The sequence below is a fragment of the Cyanistes caeruleus genome, chromosome 2, assembly GCF_971803275.1.
Source record: "Cyanistes caeruleus chromosome 2, bCyaCae1.hap1.1, whole genome shotgun sequence".
In the NCBI taxonomy this organism is placed as follows: domain Eukaryota; kingdom Metazoa; phylum Chordata; class Aves; order Passeriformes; family Paridae; genus Cyanistes; species Cyanistes caeruleus.
The window spans coordinates 36,725,366-36,747,459 of NC_141702.1; the positions used below are offsets into that span (position 1 = coordinate 36,725,366).

General features: G+C 42.5%; 1 protein-coding gene across 3 annotated transcripts in view; it reads right to left on the reverse strand.

The window, feature by feature from the left end:
* The window catches only part of BACH2 (BACH transcriptional regulator 2), a 181,739-nt gene that overhangs the window by 65,184 nt on the left and 94,461 nt on the right, over nt 1-22,094 (reverse strand). For all 3 annotated transcript variants that reach the window (XM_086876545.1, XM_086876544.1, XM_086876543.1), the window contains exon 4: nt 11,676-11,826. The gene's annotated coding sequence lies outside the window, so the exon portion shown is untranslated. The remainder of the gene's footprint in view (nt 1-11,675; nt 11,827-22,094) is intronic.

Sequence of the window (22,094 nt, forward strand, 5' to 3'; positions counted from 1 at the left end):
AAAATGCTTCCTTCAAGCAGTGTTTTGCAATGAATCTAGAGAGTGTTCTGTGCCTTTTTTTTTTTTTTTTAATTCTCCTGAGCAGGGATTTTAAAAAAAGAATATTTTGTGAAAGAAAGACAGGGAGAACAAAAAACAATTAGGAAAAGGAAAGCCTAAAAAGGTTAGTGGTTTTCTTAATTTTGGGAAAATTAGGGCTGTAAGAAGTATTATAAACCGCAATTACATACACACATGGGACTGCATTTTACCTTACGAAAGAGCTGCTCTTAGGGTATAAAATTGCTTTAATATTGCACTACGACAAACGTTTTTTTAAATAAGGCTTATGATAATGGATTTTCAAAGCAAAAGTAAAGCTGCTTTTCCCTGAGAACAGGGTTTTAGAGAAGGGAAACTTCACAATGCCAGTGGTGTGCGATTTGCTGCATTTCACAAGATCTCTCATTATTTAAATTCCAATGTATTTATGTCATACATGGATAAATGATCTCATTGTTCAGAACATGTCTTTATATGAACATCTCTGCTGTTAGAACTAGCATTATTTAGCTGCTTTTTTTTTCCTCTTTCCTTACCAAGTCAGAACAAAAGTGTCTTTTATTGCAGTTTTGTGAACTTCATGCAAATGGCAGTTTTTACACATCAATCGTCAGTTTAATAACACTAATGATAAGAGGGGAATTGAAAATAATAGGCTGAGTTTTTGGCAAGCAAATCGTAATTTATAGAGAAGATTCTACAATGTCAAACTTTATAGCCCCGTGTTATCAAAAGCATGAGGAGTGAGAATTAAGATTAAACCACTGACTCGTTAGCAAGCTACACTTACTAAACCGCAGCTTTCCTGCACCAAGATTGATTATTTAGAAATTCACTGTACAAGATTGGAAGAGATAGTGATAGTCTTCTGGGACTGCAGGGAGCCATTTACACAACAACATACATTTGCCAGGGGATACCGATCTGACTGTGCAGGCTCAATATCTCTCAGTTAAAGCAATACTGGTTAGTCTCCCAGTCTTCCCTAAGGCATAGTTTGGTCATTCCTTCTCCTGCTCTATCCCACTCTTGTAATCACACTACTTGGTAGCATGTAAATTCCACTTTTGCACCTATCACTCGCCTGAGTGGCCCTGGTGACTTCACAGGTTCTGGTTATAGACATTCATGCTGCAGGACCAAGTATGGGAAGAGGAAAATGGCCTCATATGAGTAGCTAGGGCTGTGAGAACTACTTGACTTTCTGTGGATTAATGGATGACTACAGAGAACCACATTTTGAAAACACAGCTGGATCATGATCACAGGAATAACACTAAATAGAAGAATATGGTTTTCTAAACCATAGAAAAATGGTTTTTTGCATGCTTTCCCAACATGCAAAAAAACAGATGTGTCAAAATGCCAGCTTTTGACACAAAATGCCACAGGAGAAGTGAGTGACACCAGATTTTTAATACTACTATGACCAGGTGCTCAAGCAGGCATAGTAGTTTCCCGTGACATGATGGTCTAAGGGCGAACTTTACATCTCTGATGTCAAAAATCCCTTTTTTATCCAGACAGACAGACAGAGTCCTACACGCTGGACTACTCCAACCCAGTTCTAATGCGGGAGGTATAGACAGAAATTGCACTTTGCCTCCTCCCACTCACCTTTGGCTATGATCAGGACCCACTACTAAATTGCTCTACTATTGAATCCCATCCCACACAAGGCATCTTCTTTTACACAGATGCCTGACTGCTTTTCCACACAGTTTGTGGGTTTGGTGCTTCGGTTTCCAGCTACAGGCTGTAGGGGCTGAAACCTTTCCATGGGAGCATTTGAACTGCTACCTTCCTAGAGTCAGCACTCTTCAGTTTGGCCATATTTCCTGGTTAATGCTCCCACAACTTGAATCACCCTTTCCATGCACAGAAGCCTGTTCTACGGACTGCTAAAACTGTGTTGCATGTCCATCCTCCTGCCTTGTGTGAGCTTTGCCAAAAATCAAGTTTTGGAAAGGAGGAACAGAGCCCACTCCCTCCTTATCATTACTTATAGTATGTACTTTCAGTGATATTTTTTATGAGTAGACAAGTGGGAAATTGTGTTTTTAAGAAGGACAAAGACTGCTGAAGTTTTACAAGAAGCCCCAAGACAAGCAGAACTTACTATGTTTCACAGGATGTAATGCAGAATCTTTGGGGAACAGATGTTTTACCATCAAGCAGCATTTTGGGAGAACTGTGGGAGCTGGGCTGTCTCACCCATGAGCAAACTAGGAAATTACAGGAGCTTGTAGGTGTTGTCTGTGTATGAAGTCAGAGACAGAGAAATAGTTAAACGCATCTCTAAGGTACTGTCCCTGTGCGGGTGGATGTAGTAGGTCGTTGCAGAGAATAAAATACTGAGAAATAACTATTCCACTCAACAGTATCACTGTGGCTGGTGTTAGCAGTGGGGTTTGGTGAGCAAAAAGCAGAACAGTGTGTTCTAATGTAACACACTGTGTCACATTAGTGCACACATGCTGAAAGGGTAAATACCTGGATTTTTGCTGCATTGTCACCAAGACCATCATGCTCCTACCTGCTCACAACATGGACCTCACCACGCCTCTAAAGGAAACCTTAAAGTTTGTGTCCCGTGATCTGCTGCTGCTTACCACAGTCCAGCCACTCACTGCTAGTGAGAACAGTAAGAACCCATCTCTCTCCACAAATCTATGCTACAAATACCCCCCACAAGCAAAATCCAGGCCAAAAAGGAAGTCCTTGGTGAAATGAAGCAATGCATTAAAAAACACTGCATGAACTGGGAATACATGATGAGATTTTTCTCAAGTCTGAAAAAGTCCTAATGAAAAAATGGGAGCTGTGCATGCTCACACCTTTTGATTCAGGCTGGTATCCACTCCAAACACCATCTCAAAAAATACTTTTGCTTCATCAATACATTTGTAATTCAACCAAAAAAAGAAATTTAAATAGCACCTGAAAAGCTTTGCATGGTAAACATCAGAAAAACACCGCTTTCCAAGCCTGCAGCCAGTTGTTCTGTAATATCTTCTGCTTTATGCTGACAACCTTTTTTCCCTCCAATCATTCAGACACAATGCCTTCAGGTCTGTCTAAGTAATGTAATTTACTGGAGTGGAATTCCCTTGATACCTTCTGCAGCACTCAGTGACAGTATCATTTATACTCTACACTGTCATGCCATGACACTGATACATTGGCTTTCATCCCTCATTCAGCGCAGAGGGTGCAATTTCACCTTCCATTGTGCCCTTCTGCAGACTGCGCGTACAAATTCCCCCCATTCATTCCTAATTACAAACCTCTGCTGAAATACTCTCATTAGATTTATATTTCTCACTCCAAAGTGTCAATCTTATTTCAAAATTCCAATTTTCTGAGAGATTCATCCATTAGCAGCAACCTCCAAAGCATTCCTTAACCGAGTGCATTAAAAGTGAAGCTGGCAGAGCAGAGACACACTTAAAATACACCATTACAGCAAATCTCCATTGCTAATGTTTTTGCATTATTTGAGCAATGCAATAAGGAGCCTGTGACTGGCCAGCCCTGCTCCTCCAGCAGCGATGGGCAGAAGCCACCAGTCAACTTCTGTGTCCAGCTCTGCTCCCACTGGGAGGCTGTACCACATCCCCAAAGCATCTGCTGCTGCCACTGTCTCACAGTACAGCATGAGGTGGCTGTTCAAAGGACTGCAGAAGCTGAGAGCCACAGAAAGAGTTTATGACAACTGTAAAAATGCCTGAGTACAGCTTGTTTTCTGTGGTAAAGTTAAAAAAAAAAACAACAAACCAAAAACAAGCTGGGGGTTTCCCAAGGTAGCAGTTCTGCTCTGCAACCCAAATGGTTGTTAAAGCTCTTCAGCTGAAAATCTCAACCACATTGTTTGTGTCACTTGCACTAATCCTAATTTAGTGGCCACAGGTAGGACTGTTCCCTTCAAACTGTGTACAGAAAATACAACTTCACAGATTCCCCGGAGCAGCTCTACAAGTAGTTAAAAAAATCAAAAAGAGATCCTTCTACCTCTTCAAGAGAAAGGCAAACACCTTAAAAACCTCATCACCATACAAGGGAAAAAATGAAGAGCTCAGCAGTGGGTACTGATAGTTGCACAATGCACCCAATGTGCCATCTCTAAAAATAGCCTGTGTGGCGATACCCCTGGAAGAGTCCAGCGTGTCTCATCCCGCTGGAAAGCGCAGCAGCAGTGATCCGCGCAGGAGTGCCGCTGCCACATGACGCACATGCTGTACTCTCTCCTGTCATTATCTTCAAAGCCATCAGGTTTGAACTTACCTGCAGCAGGCACAGCAGTAGAAAAAGAAGGGTGGGTGGGGAGATAAAAAAAAAAACACCTCTACAACAGTACTGAAAAAGGGAAAATTCCACAGAAAAATATTACAGCAAATGATTACGCCCCTTGTCAGCATCTGAGCACCTACAGGACTGAGACATGCAGGTTATTATAACAGAGGTAATGTAATTCCCTGCAGCAGCTACTGTGGGGAAAACTAATAACTGCTCAAGTTTTGCCCCTTCCCATCTGAAATATTTTAAGTCTTGATTACTGTATCTGCTCTCTTGCCATTGCCGGCAAGAGCCGGTCCAACGTGCAGCCACAGATGTAAAAGCAGAAAGGAGCATTTCAGCAAAAAGGCAAAAGTGAGGCAGCAATGACAGGCACTGAGCTCTCCTAGGAAGAGAGGGAGGACTACACCAAGCTAATTCAAAGGGATTTCATACTGCCTAATGAAAGACTCACCATTGACAGCGTGACTAGTCCATGGAACAAATGCGTGAACCTCTAAGTGCCCCCAGCACCCCACATCCTCTGCACCACGTGGTGTTACTCAGAGGGAAAACCTATTGTCTTACAAAGCCCAATTCTCAGGACCAACACCTCTGCTACCCTGCAAAGCCTGGCAAAGCTGAGAAGAGCACGAAGTGACAAGAAAGCAGTGATACTTAAGCTGCCACACAGCAGAAAGCAAGTTTTCAGGCTCTACCTTGGGTCCTGCAGCTCTTGGATAGCTGCTCCCTCCTCTCATCCATCAGAAGAACGACATCAGACCGAGAAGCCTGACACGCACAGGCACACTCATTCTCTGGAAATGCCACAGCTACTTAATGAGTGAAGCTGGGACAGCACCAAAGCTGACACCATGAAGCTACAAATTTCCCCACATACACTGACATCTCTCTTCAATATTACTCTTGGCCACAAGCTGACATATCAATTAATGTGGTCAGAACACATTTAGTAGTTCAAGATACCGCAACTGGTTTAGTGGATTCCTAACCAGTGCAACTACCTGGAAAAGCAACACACAGTGTATTTCAACAGTCATGCTAAAAGCAAACCAAAAGGATTTTATCTGCCAAAAGTTAACCCTAAGAATTTTTTTCTTGAGCTCAGCAGATTTATATAGATTTCCTTTTTTTTTTTTTTTTCCTCCTTTGCTTTTTCTTTGCCAGAAGATGAAGTTCTGGATCAACAATTCAAGGTACACCACTGAAGTTTTGAAAGTTTTGACTTTAAAGATCTTTCAGTCCTCTCCAAAGCTGCTTTTTCCAGACAGCAGAACAATTCTGCTTCCAAAATTCTTTCATCACCACCTTTAACTCATGTGCTAAACCTAACTGCTTTTTCTATTTTTTTTCCAGTACGAAGTTGATGAATTAACACAGCCAGACCACACCACAAGTAAGCTCTGACTCTCCTTCCAACACAGACCCATTTACAAGCATTAAAACCCAGGACTCACCCACCAGACAGAGCTGAAGCTGCAGGCAAGCCAGTCATCAGAGCTCAGAGAAATATTATGCTTGCTCCACAAATGCTGAAGCATTTGAATCTTATTTTTAGTTGTACACAAAGGGCAATAAATGGAAAATCTTATTGTAACCACTGCTTTTTCGTGGCCACCCACACTTCCAACACCTACAGCAAAAGTATATAAACGTAAAAGCCCCAAAACTCATGGCTCATCTGAACAAGGAATGCAAACTAGCCGCTGTTACTTTTTTTTCCAGTTTATATCTAGAGTGTCATTATATTCTGTGAAACATTGAAGACAACTTTTCACATGCTGGGCTTTTCTACTCTCCAGGATTCTGCTGGATTTTCATACATTTTTCCCAGTATCAGTGTCCCTGGTAAAGTCCTTCTCTAAGCTAGCTGACCACTGACTGATTTTCAAATAATGAAGTAGAGAAGGTGCTTCCCCATAACTCTCAGTTTCTTCCCCCACTGCCCAAACTACTGAGGTACAAGGAGTTAATGCTTCACTTACCTGTGAGAAATTATGCTGAATACTCTACCCAGAAACTGGCAATTAAAAAAAAAAATCCCTTTACACTCATAACAGTAGAAGAACTTCAAACAAATTGCTGTCAAGGATGATTTCATTGTGTTTAGATCCACTTTACTTCAAGTCACTTTGTAAATTTCTCTTTAATTTTATACCTAAAACTCTCAGGTCTACTATGATGCCAGTTTACTCTCCTGTGTGTCCTGTGTCTGATTCTTTCCACTTACAGAAAGTAACACAAGCATGAACCTAATTATCATCTGAAAACCTGCAGAAAACTAATTCAACTGAGTAAAAAAGAAGTAAAGGAAAAAAGGTCTTGAATCTTAAGACCAGACCCAACACAAGGGTGATGCCATGCCTGGAGATGTTGAGAGTTAACAATCTCATGCCATTAATCATTTTGCTGTTGTGGAAAGTGCAGGTTATTATAGCGAGAAAACGATCCAACAGAATGCTTTTACATCTCAGCTCTTTGTACATCATAACAGGAAACATGTCCTACCAGCTAGCAATCAATATTTAACTAAATGATCGAAGACAAAGTGCTGGCTCCAGAAAAATGTACCTTTACCTGCCCTTGCTCATCAGTTGCCCTCTAGACCCAAAAGCACACCACCTTCCTGCAGCTCCTGACACGGCAGGGGCAGAGCCCGCTGCTCTCCACGCGCGCTGCTGGAAGCAGGTGTGTGCTTTTCTGCCGAGGATTTAGGTCGCAGGACCCGTGTGCTGAACGCCGCAGAAGCGCGGGTATCTAAGTATTATGAAAATAAATGGGTCATACACCACTGAGCTAACAACCACACCACCCCCAAGCCGGGCACTGAATGACTGTGCAGGGCTCTGCCAGAGGGAGAGGAGAGGTTGAGCCAGCAGTGAAAACAAAACTGATGTGGTGAGATGGATGGATTTTACTTTTCACTGGTTTGGGTTACAGAGAAAGTTGGTCTCACTGTCACCATCGGGCTTTTCTGTAAAAAAATGAAAAAATAAAGAAAAAGCAGCAGTGTACAGGCTGGTAAGATGTCCTGCGGAGATGGGGAAAGGGGAAGTGCCGCTGCCCCGGGCGGAGGGAGGGCTGTGACTCAGTCCCTTGGGCTGGCGCACACACACACACCCGCGCTGTCACCTGCCACAGCAAGAAATAAAAGTCCTGGCCACAACACGGCGGCCCCACGGGAAACGCCGAGTAAACAGATCAATGACGCCGCGTGCCCACGCAGCCCGTGGCACCGCCGGGGTGACGAACAAACAAACCTGTGGTCAGTGGCAGCTAGGCGAGAGGTAGCCACACCTGCACTCTTCAGGCCATGTATTTGTCCAGATACATATGTTATTTAAAAAATTGTACTCACACACACACACACACGTTACTTTTATAAATATATATGTTTGATTTTTATATATACGCACACATCTGCACTTATAAATAAAATGATATTTAGTCAACAGATGTATTTGTATCACAAGCTGTCCCTGGCCACCAGCCTGGTGAGGTGGAGAGGCACTGACAGTGCTGAGAAGCACCTGATCACATCAAGGGACTGACACAGAGCTGCTGGCAGTGGCCAATGCATAGGATGCCATGGGAAGCTGTCAGGGTCCCCGAGGCAGGAGACAGTTCACACACTGGTGGCACAAGGTCCAGAGTACCATTAAATGGACAAGAAAGTGCTTCTGCCCCTGTGAAAACAGCACTCCAGCAGGAAAATGTACCGGAAAAAACATGAAATGCAGACATGGCCACATCTCTCATCCAGTAAGACAAACCTGTCAATGTCCTCAGGTATGCTCATGGCACTTGGGAAGAGGGTTTGCTACTGATGGTTAGGAGTGTTTGGTAAGTCAGTGTCCAAAGTGATACAATTTTCCCATCAGAAATCTGCTTTTCTTCTGAATTCTGAATTATCTTACCTTTAAGTGCAGATTTAAAAAAAGTTACATTTTTCACAGGCTGTGGTGGTAGGCGGGTGACAGACATTTAACCACCAATATCTGCATATTTAAAATTCTACGTTATTTACATCTCCCTAGACATCGGCATAGGATAGATTTCAAGAAATCTTTCTAAATTTTTAAAAAATACTCTGAAGAACTCATACCTAGCAAATATGAAATTTCTGTACAGAACCCTGAGTTTTGGTTGCCTTATTTTTTTATCCTGTGTAAACCAATTATAGGCCCTTGCTGAATTCACAACATTGGATAAGCAGTACAAATCTGGTCTCTTTATGAGAAGGACATTGATTTGGATGCTATTTTTGTTGCTTTTAAAGGAAAACACACCAGGCTAAAACAAAAGGAGAAATGTGAGCAGAGTGTGGAAACTGCTAGGAATAATCACCTGTCTCCACTAGGATGCCAGCAGCCCTGCCCCAGCAGCTGCTCCAAGACACAGCTCTGTACATTCTCTGTCATTTGTGACTGTTTGGGATAACAAATGGACAGAGCCTCTCAGCAGAGAGCACCAGTTTCTCCCCGACCGCTGTACTCCCACATTACAATACACTCGGTCTAACCTACCCAGGATTAATTCACAGAGAACCTGGAGAAATGAGATTTTCTTTACTATCTTGGCACGTGCACTGTAGCAGGGTTTTGCAATATGTTCCATCAGAGCAAGCAAGGGACATTCTGCTTTGAGCTCACATATCAGTAAGAACTATTTTAATGGAGATTTTATCAATCAGCATCCTAGTAGTCCTATAGAAACAAAATAATAAATGGAAGGGGGGAAGGGTGTACTTGTTTATCCCACTGCACCCTGGGAAAAGCAAACAAGAACGCGGTTGTTAGAGCTGGGTCAACCTTGTGCAACTGCTCTTTCCAGCAGGGCTAATTAACAAGTGAAAGTCTGCTTCTTTCTATGCAAATTGCTATAACGAGGTAATTGTTACAAGCAGAGTCTGTAATCAAAAAACAGCCAGACAATGGGAAACACTGAGAAATCAAATAGGCAACGGGCAGCTTGCCCTCAGGTCTACCTGTGCCGGCGTGGATCTGCACACACGACGGGTGCAACCCCAACCAACAGCTTGTGAGGTGATGCATGGGTTTTCTAGGAGCTAGAGTACACACCATATTTTAAAAATGATGCACAGCTCAAGCACATAACCAGAGTCAAAAGAGAAAGAAGAAAGGAAAAGAGAGGAAAGGCACATATTTGATGACGGCTCCTATATCCTCACACTAGTTTTCAAGTTCATTTGGTCCTCCGACCTGATTTTGTTCCTTGAAAAGGAGATGTCTGATTATTTGTAGCACAGCTAAAAGCAAGACAAAACTTCCTATGCAGTTCTTGGAATGAGAGAGGGTTTTTCTTTCCCATTTTTGTCTGCTTTTTCAAGTCCCCCAACAAGGATGATATTTTTGAAGATAGTTCCTCTGGAAGTGTTTTTAATAGTGAATTTGCAAGATGCCTAATGATAAGCTTTTCAAACATCATGAGAAAAGCCTGCAAAAAATTGTGAATAAGGCTTGCAAACCTCATGGGAATAGTGCTAAGTAGGACTAATGAAAAACAGAAAAAAAAGCTTTTTCTGCCTGCCTAGCTGTTACAACTCATATTTTCAAGTCTTCTTCCCTAAAGACAAGCACTAAAAACAAATTTCAAGCCAGATCCAAAATTTTTCTCCTAGTCAGACGATTCCTGCTAAGGGGGATTTGATTAATAACTGCACCAGAGAATGCCAGACTCTCAAGGAAATGGCAACACTCTCCCTTTTTTGGAAAACTAAATCAAACTCACACCTTGTAAGGCATCTTTGACAGTGAATTCTGTTACTACCCAGACTTTCTCCACTGCCTATGACTTCACCATTGTTTTTGCTGATACCCATCACATCAGAGAAAAAAATTCCTGTCTTTAAAAGCTGAATTTCCATATGCATTAAAGAACACTGTCGTCCTTTTGCAGTAGACCTTTCTTGTTTTAAATACATATTTTAGTGTCACATAAGCAAATAAAGTACCTCAAATAAAGGTGTACTTCTAAAGTAAATTCCTCATACTTAAAACACTCATATTTTTTAGAAGTAGTATTACAGATCAGTTCCTAAGATTAAAAATAGTATTAGTAAGCATTCAAGAAAAATTGACCAGTAAGGAGTGGTCTGCTTCACTGACCTGTTCTGACTAAACTGCATCATATGCATTTGTTACTGCAGTGAACAAACACGGGCAGGAACATGCACAGTGGCACACTGTGAACCACGATTCTGTATTACCTCCTTTTGCCAAGCTGCTCTTTACCACTGTCCTGAAGATAAAAACCTCTTAACCACAAAGAGTTTTGGTTTTGTTTCAAGAAACAATGAAATTAAGTTGCACTTAAGCCTCTTCCCAAACTTGTCAGCTCTGGGGTGTCCCACCCTCCACAGAGAACAGACCATCGCATCCATGCCATCCTTAGAGTGGTCCAGAAGCTTCTTCTACCTCAGAAACCAGAATTAGGGCTAGAACTGCTGACAAACTGCAAAGGGCCAAATCTATTTCTCCCCACTGATTCTAAGCCAGGCTGTGCTATGGAGTGTTTCAGAGGAAGACTCAGTCATCGTGGGATCAAGGATGAAATATGTGCACAGGACCATAAGCTGCTCCCCATCTTGGGTGAAATACCCAAGCACAACAAGCACTGGGAATACTACCTAGAAATTAGGAAGGGATCTGCAGTCCCCTCAGTCTGTCCCTAGTAGATCTATGCACAACTTTCTTTACCCTCCTACAGTCAGGTGGAGCACTTAATTCCACCTGGAAGAAGCTGGAGGTAGCAATGAAGATACTTCTGATGCTTACAGAGCCTTTTGGGGCAGCAGGCTGAAGGATAAAGCATCACCAGGGTTCCTCCAAGGGAAATATTCCAGGAACCCGAAAGGAGAAGGATATGGGTTTTATCATGGGAGAAACAGAAGGGTGCCTGCAGTCCTGCTGGGCAGATGATGGCCTCCAAACTCACACAGAGCATGTGCAGCCTTGGCAGAGCACACCAAGGTAAGTGTACACACAACCAGCCCGTTGCAGAGAAAAACAAAGCGTAGTTAGAGCAACGGGGCGAGTAGAGCTATTTTAAGTACTTCTTGCCATGGTTTACTGTAGTAGCAGAACACTTAGAAAAGCCGTCAAAATGACAATCACTATTTAGGTTAAAAAAGCAAGTAACTACTTCAATAACAATTTATTCACCACCTAATGTTTGCAGTTGAATTACAGCTTTTACAGTGTTTTTCTAAAGTGTGATATTTACTGCCTCTACCTTGCTTCCCCAAGATATTTTTTTCTTTCCTTTTTTCTTTCGTTTTTTTCTTAAAATAGAAAGGAATTGGAATCATGACTTACATGTAACTTTTCTAGGTTCTGTGCTGGCTAAAATATTCTCACGATGCAGGGAACAGGATCAGTGGAGAAATTAAGAGGCTGCAGCAATCCATTAAGAAGTGACCCTCAAAAGTTCTGTAGGACAGTGTTCTGGCAACTCAGCTGGAGCAACCTAAAATAAAATGAAGGCAATAATTAAAAAAAATCAAGCACTGAATCTTCACAAACCCCACTTTGTTTTTTTCCTTCTGATTCTAAAAAATGCATTGGGGCATCTTTTTTCTTAAATATAGAATGTCTTTATGCCAAACATGACAATTAATTTATGTCCACTTCACACTTCCTCAAAGCTTTAAGCTGTGGTTACCCTCCTACAAAGACCATGTTTTCCTTCCATTTGTATAGTTTGAGGCCCCTGAAAAGAATTACCAAGCAGATAAACTAACATCTTTGTGATTATTCTACCAGATCACACCACAGGTATGTGCATTGTTACGCATACATACGACGGAATTCTGTATGGGTTGGAATGGGTTGGAACCAGGTTAGCTTTAAATCTCAACCAAAATCACCCTACAGTTCTATGAAATTGCACATCACACCAGAAAGGAGTTATAACAAAACCAACAAATCTAGTGGGCTTTATATAGTAATTAATACTGGCTTTTGTCAAAGCTTTGCATTGATTTTATCAAGGAATTTAAGTTAGGGACACAAAATTTGTTCCTTTGTTTCTCCTTTACTCTGGGGGGCTTCAGAGAAGAAACACCATCAGCACAATTTGGTATCCCTGGGTTGATGCAGTCTATGTCATAATCCTGCAGCCACCCTAAAGCAAAAAGCCACCTGTCACACCAGTCCATGTCAAAAGAAAACTGGAGAGAGAATGAAATGTTCATCTGCCCACGGAAAATTCACTGTGCTGTCACCTCTGTGCCAGGGGCTCAGGGCTCAGTCCCTGGAGGGGAGGCACTCTGGGGTGGGGAAGGCTGCTGAGAGCAGGGCTGAGACCAGGGGGCTGGAGGTGGGGATGAAACCCCCAGCAGCCAAGTCCCAGAATCACCACACAGCCCAGATCCCACAGTGCCCACAATCCAAATCCCAGACTCCGGAAAAGGCTTCCCCCATCTATCAAGGAAGCGGTCACACTCCGAAGTGGTTGGAGAGGAAATACTTGTGGAAGGAGAAGTAATTAGCTTTAAGCTACAGGGGTTCTCAAGTTTTCAGTGGGTTTTCAGGGATTTTCAAGTTGCCAGTGCCCAACACTTTACTGTTTTCCTGGAAAAAACATTGGAATGCTTAACTACTATTTACTTGAGTGAAGTTGGCAACTGGGAGTGGAAAAGAAGATGGTCTTCTTTTGAACAGAAGGGGACAGCAGCAGTACAAGCAGTGGCATGTATCTGTCTTTATGGGATCACTGCAAAGGCTGTGCCTGCAGAATTACCACAAGCTAAAGCTAGATAAAGAGGGAGGTGAGGAAGAGGAAAATAAACCCCAAAAGTTTAGATTTTTTTTTTTAAAACTACTAATATTTTTTAACAATGTTGCAAAATCAACTCTTCAGTAAAAAATTCTGGTTTCTCAAGAGATGTCTGCTACGTCTGTTTTTGACTAATGCCTGTTTATGACTCCATAAAAAAGTGTGTGTGGGAAAAAAATCCCAAAACACAGTGCAAATGAGAGGGATTTGGTTATTTTTCTAAGTATGCTGTTCCTGGTAAAAATGATTCAATATTCTACTGAATTTTACACCAAGTCTTGTGGGGAATTGGTTCACTTACAAAAAGCAAGTTATTTCCTCTGGATGGAACCCTCCTAGATGGTTTACCAACAGATGCTCAAACTCTTGCTACCTTTAAGGATAACCTAATTAGTTACTTGAAAAGAATCACAAGGCTGTGCTAGGAGCACAATGCTTGTATCTCTTTATACAGTTTTCTCCAACTGGGCATAACATTCACTGACAGACTATAAGAGTACCAAATATTTATGGTCACAAATATACATTATCTAAATTGCCTATAAACCTAAAAATATAAACTCTAAATCTGTTCAGTAATAAATCACTGGTAGAACAAAAATAACTGTTGCTTGCTCAATGGCCAAAGGACTAAAACCAGGGAAGCCTCTGTGTTTTCAATGATAAATCAGTTTCCCAAGAAAAAATTGCACATGCCACAGCGTATCAGAAGAAAAAGAGAATAAACAGAAGTTGGGAATAGGGAAACAGGGAAAAAAAAAGGGGTGGGAAGGGGAAAGAATTTTAGCACCACTGAAGCTTTTCTGAGAAGGACTGATTGATGTTCACTGCTGTAGAAAGCATGAGGCTGCATCCCAAACATTTCATTCCCTTCTGCAAATGTCTCACTCCATACCTCTCCCCATGTCCCCCAGATATTCTTGCCCTATGCGGGATGATCCAGCCAGCATCAGGTTTTACACATGATCTAAAAGACTAAAGCAGGAATCTCTCTGCCCAGGGGTCAGCTTAGGGTAGAATGAAACTTAACCCCCGCCTACGCTCAGCACGAGGGCTTCTTCATGCTTTCCATTCGACAAAAGACTTTTCCTGAAACAGGCAAATTATTAAAGGCAAAGCTGTTATTACAGCTGCAAACTTCAAGGAATACATAAAAACTGAGTTCATGTGAAGAGCCAACGGTGCACCTACTGCAGAGGAATTTCAGCAGCTTACCAGGCTGATCAGCCAGGTTTACAGCATTAGGCAGAGCTGGATTTTAGGCAGGGTAAGATGTACTCTCTGCTCCAAGGCTTGCTCACATCAAGGTTTCAGCTCTCAGCACAGACCTGCACATGTGGGCCATCAGTTAACAGGGTCATGAGAGGCCACAAAATCACTGTCCTACACCAGCTTGAAGACCCAGCCCCTGCAGTCTTGGAGGTTGCAAGAAAAACCTTTTATTTATTCTAAAAAGAATCATCCTCCTTAACAGCTTGCAAAGAAATATAGAAAAATAATAATACTTCCAACTGGACTTAGTAAATCTGTTTGATTTTTTAAAAAGATTGTATTATTTAACAACCTCTTGTACATTTTTGAACCAGGTTACCCGTTCTTTCCCCCTTTCTGATAGCTTCCAGTACCCTCCTGGTAGCTGAAATTAGCACTGAGGAATGCAAATGTAAAGGAAGACACACCAGACATTTTAACTGGCAGACAAATGCATGAAGTTGAAAAACCATTTGCTTCAATAAAACACCTTCCAGTTTGGATTTCTGTTATAGAGGGTGTTCAAAGGCGAGGTTTTGTTTTCAATAGGGCTTTAATGTTTAAGATAAGGAAAACTGGCAAGTTCTTCTATTTGCAACAAACAAACCACGAAAGGTGAATTAGGAAGGGCAGGATGAATGTACCTGGGTATTACTCCACTTATCACAAAAGGTGTTTCAGACACAGAAAATTGTGTAGTTGTGCTCAAGAAAACCAGAGGTGCTGGGTGGGCCATGAAGGAAGTGAGTAAAAAATGCAACAAATACACAGTGGGTTTTTTATCCTGATGTTCAGCATAGGCGGATAAAATGAGGGCTAAGTAAAATGACCCACAAGTAGACAAGTTGGTGAGCTTCTGTCAGATGTGCACAGGAGTTAAAAAAATATTTAAGGAAGGCTGAGCACCTGCAAGCTGGGAGAGGCAAGCACAGGTGTGCAAACAGAGTTGGTGTTTTCTGAAGCAATGCCTCACTTGGTGGAGTGCAATGATGCTGCTTTCACAAATATGTGCAGAAATTGATCCCTGTGAAGTCAAGGATCCCGCTTTGTTACATGCAATACTATCACAGATCAGCAAACGTGTTTTCCTTACGTTTTGTATGTAATTTCTTTCTGGTTGAAACAGCTTCATTGGAACATTTGTAGCTTGAAGGGTCGCCTGAGGCTGAGAAGGCATTTGCAGTGCTCCTGACATCTAATGCATGATCTCTCCCTGAAATCTGTAAATTAAACCCAAAATGATATGGATACCTGTGTCACAAAAGAGACACAAGGGTCTGCTTCACCCTCAGTGCACCTTATTTCCTCACAATAACCCGCGTAGCTCTTCCAAAGGGAAAGAACATGCTCATCTATCACTCCTGCTTGTTCCCACGTGCACTGTTTAACCAGGGGCAGCCAAAACAGGAGTCAGAAGGGCTTCGTCCCCAGTGTCCAAAGGCAGGATGCTGAACACCAACACAACCAAGGAGGTGTGGACCACAAACAGGGAGGTACCCACCCATCCCAGTGCTGCAATGACCAGCTCTGCAGTGCATCCCTATCTGGGTGAGCTGTGTCAACAGTCAGAGATGAGACTGAGCTATTCCCTCAGGTGGCAAGACAATGAGGAGCCACCCTAGCTAGAAACTATGACTGAAGTCATCAGGAGAGCCTCAAGACAACTGTTGCTGGCTGACTGGCTGCAGAGGAAGGCAGCTGCTGCTGCTGCTGCCCTGGAGTGCTCCAGAGTCTGCAAACTGGATTTTTACCACCTACACTTAACAAAACCAACCAGGCTTAAACAGAAAACTTTTATAGGAGCTGGGGAATGTGCATAGTGAGAATTTTCCACCCTTCCTTGTCCTCTGGTTGCAGTTAAGTCTGTGACACATCAACCAGACAGGGCTAGGAGAAGGCATAAGGCTGTAGTTCAAGAGTATTGCCACAGGAACTTGTAAATCTTTTTATGTAAAACCTAAATTATTTTCTCATTGGAATACACTTGACTTAAAGCCACCATCGAAAATATTTTATCTTGGGGTTATGACTCATGAAAGAATGGCTAGGTGTGAAAGGAAAGTTAATATATTCTGTGAGAAAAACCCCCTCCCCAGCAACTTTATCAGATGACACGAGTTGAATATTTATGTCCTATGCAGTGAAACCAACAGCCAGCAAAAGCCACAGCTTAATACTTTGTGTCAGATCTGATGAAAATTCAGATACCTAGCTTATTTCCCCTTAAGGGCTGGAAATTATGGTGAATACACATGCAGACAGGAGAAAATGAGATGGTTCAGTGATGAGGATGAAACTGGTGTCCCTCAGTCTGGCATGTTGGAAGCTGATACCAGACTAGCCAGTGCTGGTTCTCTCGGGTAAGAATGCTTCCCAGGTCATCACAAAATGACACAGCTTGCTGGGTTAATGCTCCAGGACTCCTGACCCAACACATGTTACCCACAAAAACACACCCCTGCCATGCCAAAAAGATGTTCCCGTGTTGAATGATTATCACAGTCAGACTTTTACTGCTGATTTCTTTTAAAAGTTGCAAATTGAGAAAACAGTTAACATACAGAATGAAAGAACAGGCCACAGTCAACCACGAAAACTTCCCATAAGGTTCAGCATGTGGGAAACAGATAAGTAAATGCTGCGAAAGATGAACAATATTTAAGTATTAACACAAATGTTTGTTTTGGGAAGGTTTATCTGGCATCTCTACCGGTTTTCCTCCAAGCTCTAATACAAAAATAACTACGTCTAACTGCAACTGGGAAGAGATGGCAGCAGCTCAACACTGCTCCCTTTTTCCCTCTGTACTCAGAAAAAAAACCCCACTACTGTCTTGCAATGTCACACAAACTAATTTTAAGGTGATTTTGGATGAAGTCAGCATACATTTACAAGTTCAGAAAGTTCAGTCAGTGGTCTCCTTTTCATCATCCTGTGGAAGGAGGACACACATGTGAAACATAACGGCAGGAGAAAGAGTTTTTCCTCCAGCTGTACAGCTGGTCCCCCATGTTACAGCATGAAGTGAGGAAATTATCCTTTAGTTCATATAAATCCTGGATGTAATTGTTGCTGCAAACTATGAAGAGGGGAGCCCACGCTGATGGATGTACACGTCTTGCCTGTGCAAACTGCGGTAGGGCTGAAAGTGGGCAAATTCTGCATCTCCCTTGAAGGAGCTTCTCTGTCTCCATCCTCACTCCAAGCAGGGGAAAGTCAAAAGACCTGAAACTGGGTAATCTTCAGTGGTTGTTAAAAATATAAAAAGAGAAAGGCAGAATGGTGATGGGAAAGAGGTTCAAAAATATGTTCCCTCTTGGGTGAACTCAGGTCTTTCTAACAAGAAAAGCCAGAGAGGCCACGCAGAGTAATGTTGAGAAAAAGGAAATGGTACTTCATTTTAGCCAGAGTCATAAATCTTACCAGCAAGCCTCTAACGGCAAAACGGCGAGCAGGGGAATTTTTATACAGAGATAATTAGTTGCAAGCTGATATCGGGTTTACTGTGCTGTGCACTCCGTGTGTGCAACATGTTCTCAACCTGCAAAACCCCCATGCGAAGCTCTGGCTGCCTTGCTGCCACTGGCTTTGCCAGAAGGCAAGCAGCTGGAACTCCCAGAAACCCTTAGGAGAAAAAAAAGGTGAAGATGGAACTGGGTATTTCTGCTCCACAGAAATCCTGTCTGTAGCCCAGAATGATTCTTCCAATGGGGAAAATGCACATGTTTATAAAACCACATCCCTCTGCTACAGGGGAGATGGACCAACAGGACACCTTGTGCCACCATTAGCACCCTCATCTTCTGGGATACAGACAGCACTCACAGATCCTACAGAGCAGGCAGATGGGTCAGGGAAAAGGTTTATCCATTGAAGTGAGAAACAAAATGTGGTTGAGGGAAATCTATCAGCCAGAAAAAAACAGTTGTGAAAATGCCTCACAAAGACTGAAGTGAATGGGACCTTCTTTCCACTTGTGCTGGGAACAAGACAGCCCATCCACCAGTGCCTGTTCCTCGACATCTTGCTCTGTTTCAGAGAACAGCCAGAGACTTGCACTAGTGACTGACATAAGCAAAGACTCCACCACAGCTAATAGTCAGACTGCACTTCCAGTCAAAGAGAAGCCGCGTTTCGGTTTCTAGATGAGAGGGAGCCCAGGAGACATGCCAGCAGCACTCCGGGTGTGCTAGGTGCCAGCAAGCATCCTAGCACTTGTGAAGCTTCTTTAGAAGGGATCTGTTTGGTCTACATGAGAGAATCTGGAAGCCTTCATCCCCAAAAGATGCCTAAGTTAGGAAATGGCCCAGAAAGGGCAGCAGCTTGCAAAGGGACAGCTTGATGAGAAGAGAGAGCACACCCCAGTTTTACGAGGAGCTTTGAGGCTAATGATCTGCACAGGCTACCTTGGTGCTCCCTACATACTTTCTGCCCATCCCCTATTTTCTTTTTCACCCCCAACCTAATGCAACAGGACAGATATACCCATTGCTTGATCACACTCCTCTGCTGGCCCATAAAAGCTGGAGGCAGGTGGGCCTGGGGGCAAACCAGCTTTGTCTGCACTGGGTTAAAGCATCAGGTCTTCTGTCAAAGGCTCAGTTCGTCTGCTACCGTATGTTAAACTGAAAGACCAATCTGTATTTACTGCGCTAAGCTACAATTATGGGGGTTTTTTAATCATTCAGCCTAATGGTACACAGCTGTCACAAGAATCTTTGAACACATCACTGGCACTCTTTGATCTGATTAACCAGATAAGGAACCGCAGCCAAAAGATATGAAAGGATGAGTCCAAATTTCAAACTCTCAGCTGAGCAAAGAATTTCATTCAAAGGAATGTGCAAATAGAGGAGGGAGGAGGTTCACAATGCAAATGAAGGTTTTGTTTACTACTGATACAAGCAGGTGAAATACTTCCCATTGCATGGTTAAAGAATCAATGGACGCCAGCCTCAAAGTGGTGCTGACAGGTGTTACATCTGTCACACTAATCTGTGTGGATGCCAATATTTGTATCCTCTTTATCCCAGACAGGAACGGAGGGGCTTTCTTCCATGGGGACGCTTTTTAGACTGAAGAAGCCTCCCTGTGATACTGAAGAGCTACGAGGGCATGGCCCCTTCACCCAAACTGCTTCTGTTGAGCATGTTTCTTCAGATAGCATAGTATTTTTTTTTTTTTCTAATTCAAGACAGCTTTATTTGCTTTTATTTCTAGCATAATGTTTACTATTCCAATCAGAACATTCTGTAATCTCATCTAAATGTTTTATTATTAATTGCTGCACCCCACACCCCACCCTTAATAACTATCCTCGGGAGAGGTAAACATTTCAACACAACTTACTCTAGTTAAAGCCATGAATATGCATTATTTATTTATTTAGGTAAACAGTAATTAAGAAAAATCACCAAACTGCCTTCTCTTTGAAATGAGCTCTACTTTACCAGCCCTGCCATGGGAATTGCAAGTCCTTTAAACACATCTATTACTTTGTCCTCCTCCACCATGATTTACATTGATGGGCCTCAGACCACACTACAGCTGCCAGAAAAGCAGTCAGTCCCTATGCTGAGGCTGAGTGATAGGTCCAAAGCATCCAGCAAGGATAAGCAAGAGGTCAGCAGAGAAGAAAGCTGCAGGATGAGGAAATGAATGTTGCTATCTATCACTCAATATGATGATTTTTAAGTTTTTTTGCAGGAAGACAACAACTACTAACATGAAAATACTCATGACCCCCTTCTGCCCTCTCCATACAGATGGAGGGCTATGTTCTGGCAGAGGGGCTTGTGACCACTGAAGCCTCTCCATGCTAAGCTAGGGAGCAGCCACCCCCAAACTGGTTTTTGTGCCAGAACAGTCAGATATGTGCTGTATATATACATATATATATGTATCTATATATATGTGATTTACGCATTGGGTAATAAGCAGCTAAGTGACTCCACTCAATTCCCTTGGTTTTCTTCCTCAGTGTTAAATTAACTCAAATATTACAACATCCCATCCTGACTTACATTTCCACCAACTTTCACCACAAGCCATGACAGAATATGGCAGCACCAGAGGCAATGAAACCACTAACAGGACACTCAATTTTTTAAACCAAACAAGTCAGACACACCAAGATAGTCCTGACATGGTTGATCATCCAGCCTAAGAATTGCACCAGCACTACAAGAGAGAAATCAAAATGTATCCCAAAGAAAAAGGGATTTTCACAGATCTAAAATTGTTAGGTAAATAGATAAAATTGCGGCTGGGGCTTTGTTTCAGCTTTCAAAGCTGACTTCCGGGCACCGTTCAGAGAAATGCTTTGCATTTCCATTTCTGACTCACCCGCTTTAACAAGCGCACTCGCTGGAATTACTAAGCATGGGATTTCATCAAAACATTTCACTTTCTGAATCAAAGTACTTTTCAATTTTACTGATGTGAACTTATCTATAAAATTTACCATGGTAACAACACTGGCGATATGCAGGTACGAGTGCACAATGCGACGTGTCAGAGGACCCTTCTCCCACCAGGCATCCCACCAAGGTACAGGAATGCCTCCCAAATTCTGCCCAATCACTCGAAGCACACAGACACCAGTCTCTCACATCCCCATCACAAAGTGATACACGCTCCCAGAGACACATTTAAACATCAGGTATGAATGAAAAGCATTCCTGAAAAGAATCGGTTATGAAACCGAAAATTGGAGATCGCCGCAGCACTGTGCCCAAGTTGAGTCATCAGTTCCCTTTACAGCCTAATAATTGACACTGCCTTGATCAGAATGACTGATCCAAATGTTGCTTTGTGTTTGTGTGTTTTTGTTGGTTTCTTTTTAATTAAAAAAAAAAAAAAAGATTTCTTATGTAAACATGCCGTCTGTCATCTTGCAGGAGTGTTTGTATTCTTCAGATCATGGGAAACATCTGTCAAAACCAGATTTCGCTCTCCTCAATCAACTCGATACAGTCTTAATCAGACTGTACTACAAAGAAACGAAAAACTGGTCTTGTTACGGAAAACACACGCTGCCAACTCTCAGTGGAGGTGCTGATTTTATTTCACTTTCTTGGGATTAAGTGCTGCAAAGATTATTAAAAGAGTTCCCTCCTTCCCCTGCGGGATCTCTCCCCCAAAGGAAATCCTGGGAATTTACATGCTGCTTTTCTCCTCTTTGTGCATGTTTCCAAAATTAACTACCTTCCAGCAAGAGAGAGATGGGAGAAGAATCAAGGTATAGTGAAACTTCAGAGCACGCTGATTTCCCACCTTTTGACATGGGTACTTGGATAACGGAGGGATTCCCCTTCTGATGCTTGCAACAAATAAACACTCCCACGCGTCTGCATCCCACAAGGTCACACCTCCCCAAAATGATTCATTAGGTATTTTCACATCTTCTACACAGGGAAAGATCAAGTGAGGTTGCAATTGCCTCTAGCGGTGTTTTCTGAAGAAAAGGTGACACAAAACAGGGTGGTTGCTACTACCAGGATAAGGGTGATGTTAGACTGCCATACTGTGAGTCTTCTGCCAGGGAATCTGCCCTGGAATAGCAAAATTATTATGACAAAAGAAAAAAGAAGCCAATTAGAGAGACAATGTGAGATTCTAACAGAAAGAGCAGGCTACTCCAATAGCAAGCAAATGAAGAGGAGATGACTGTGGCAGGAGGACCAGGATCAATGGGGTACCAGCCA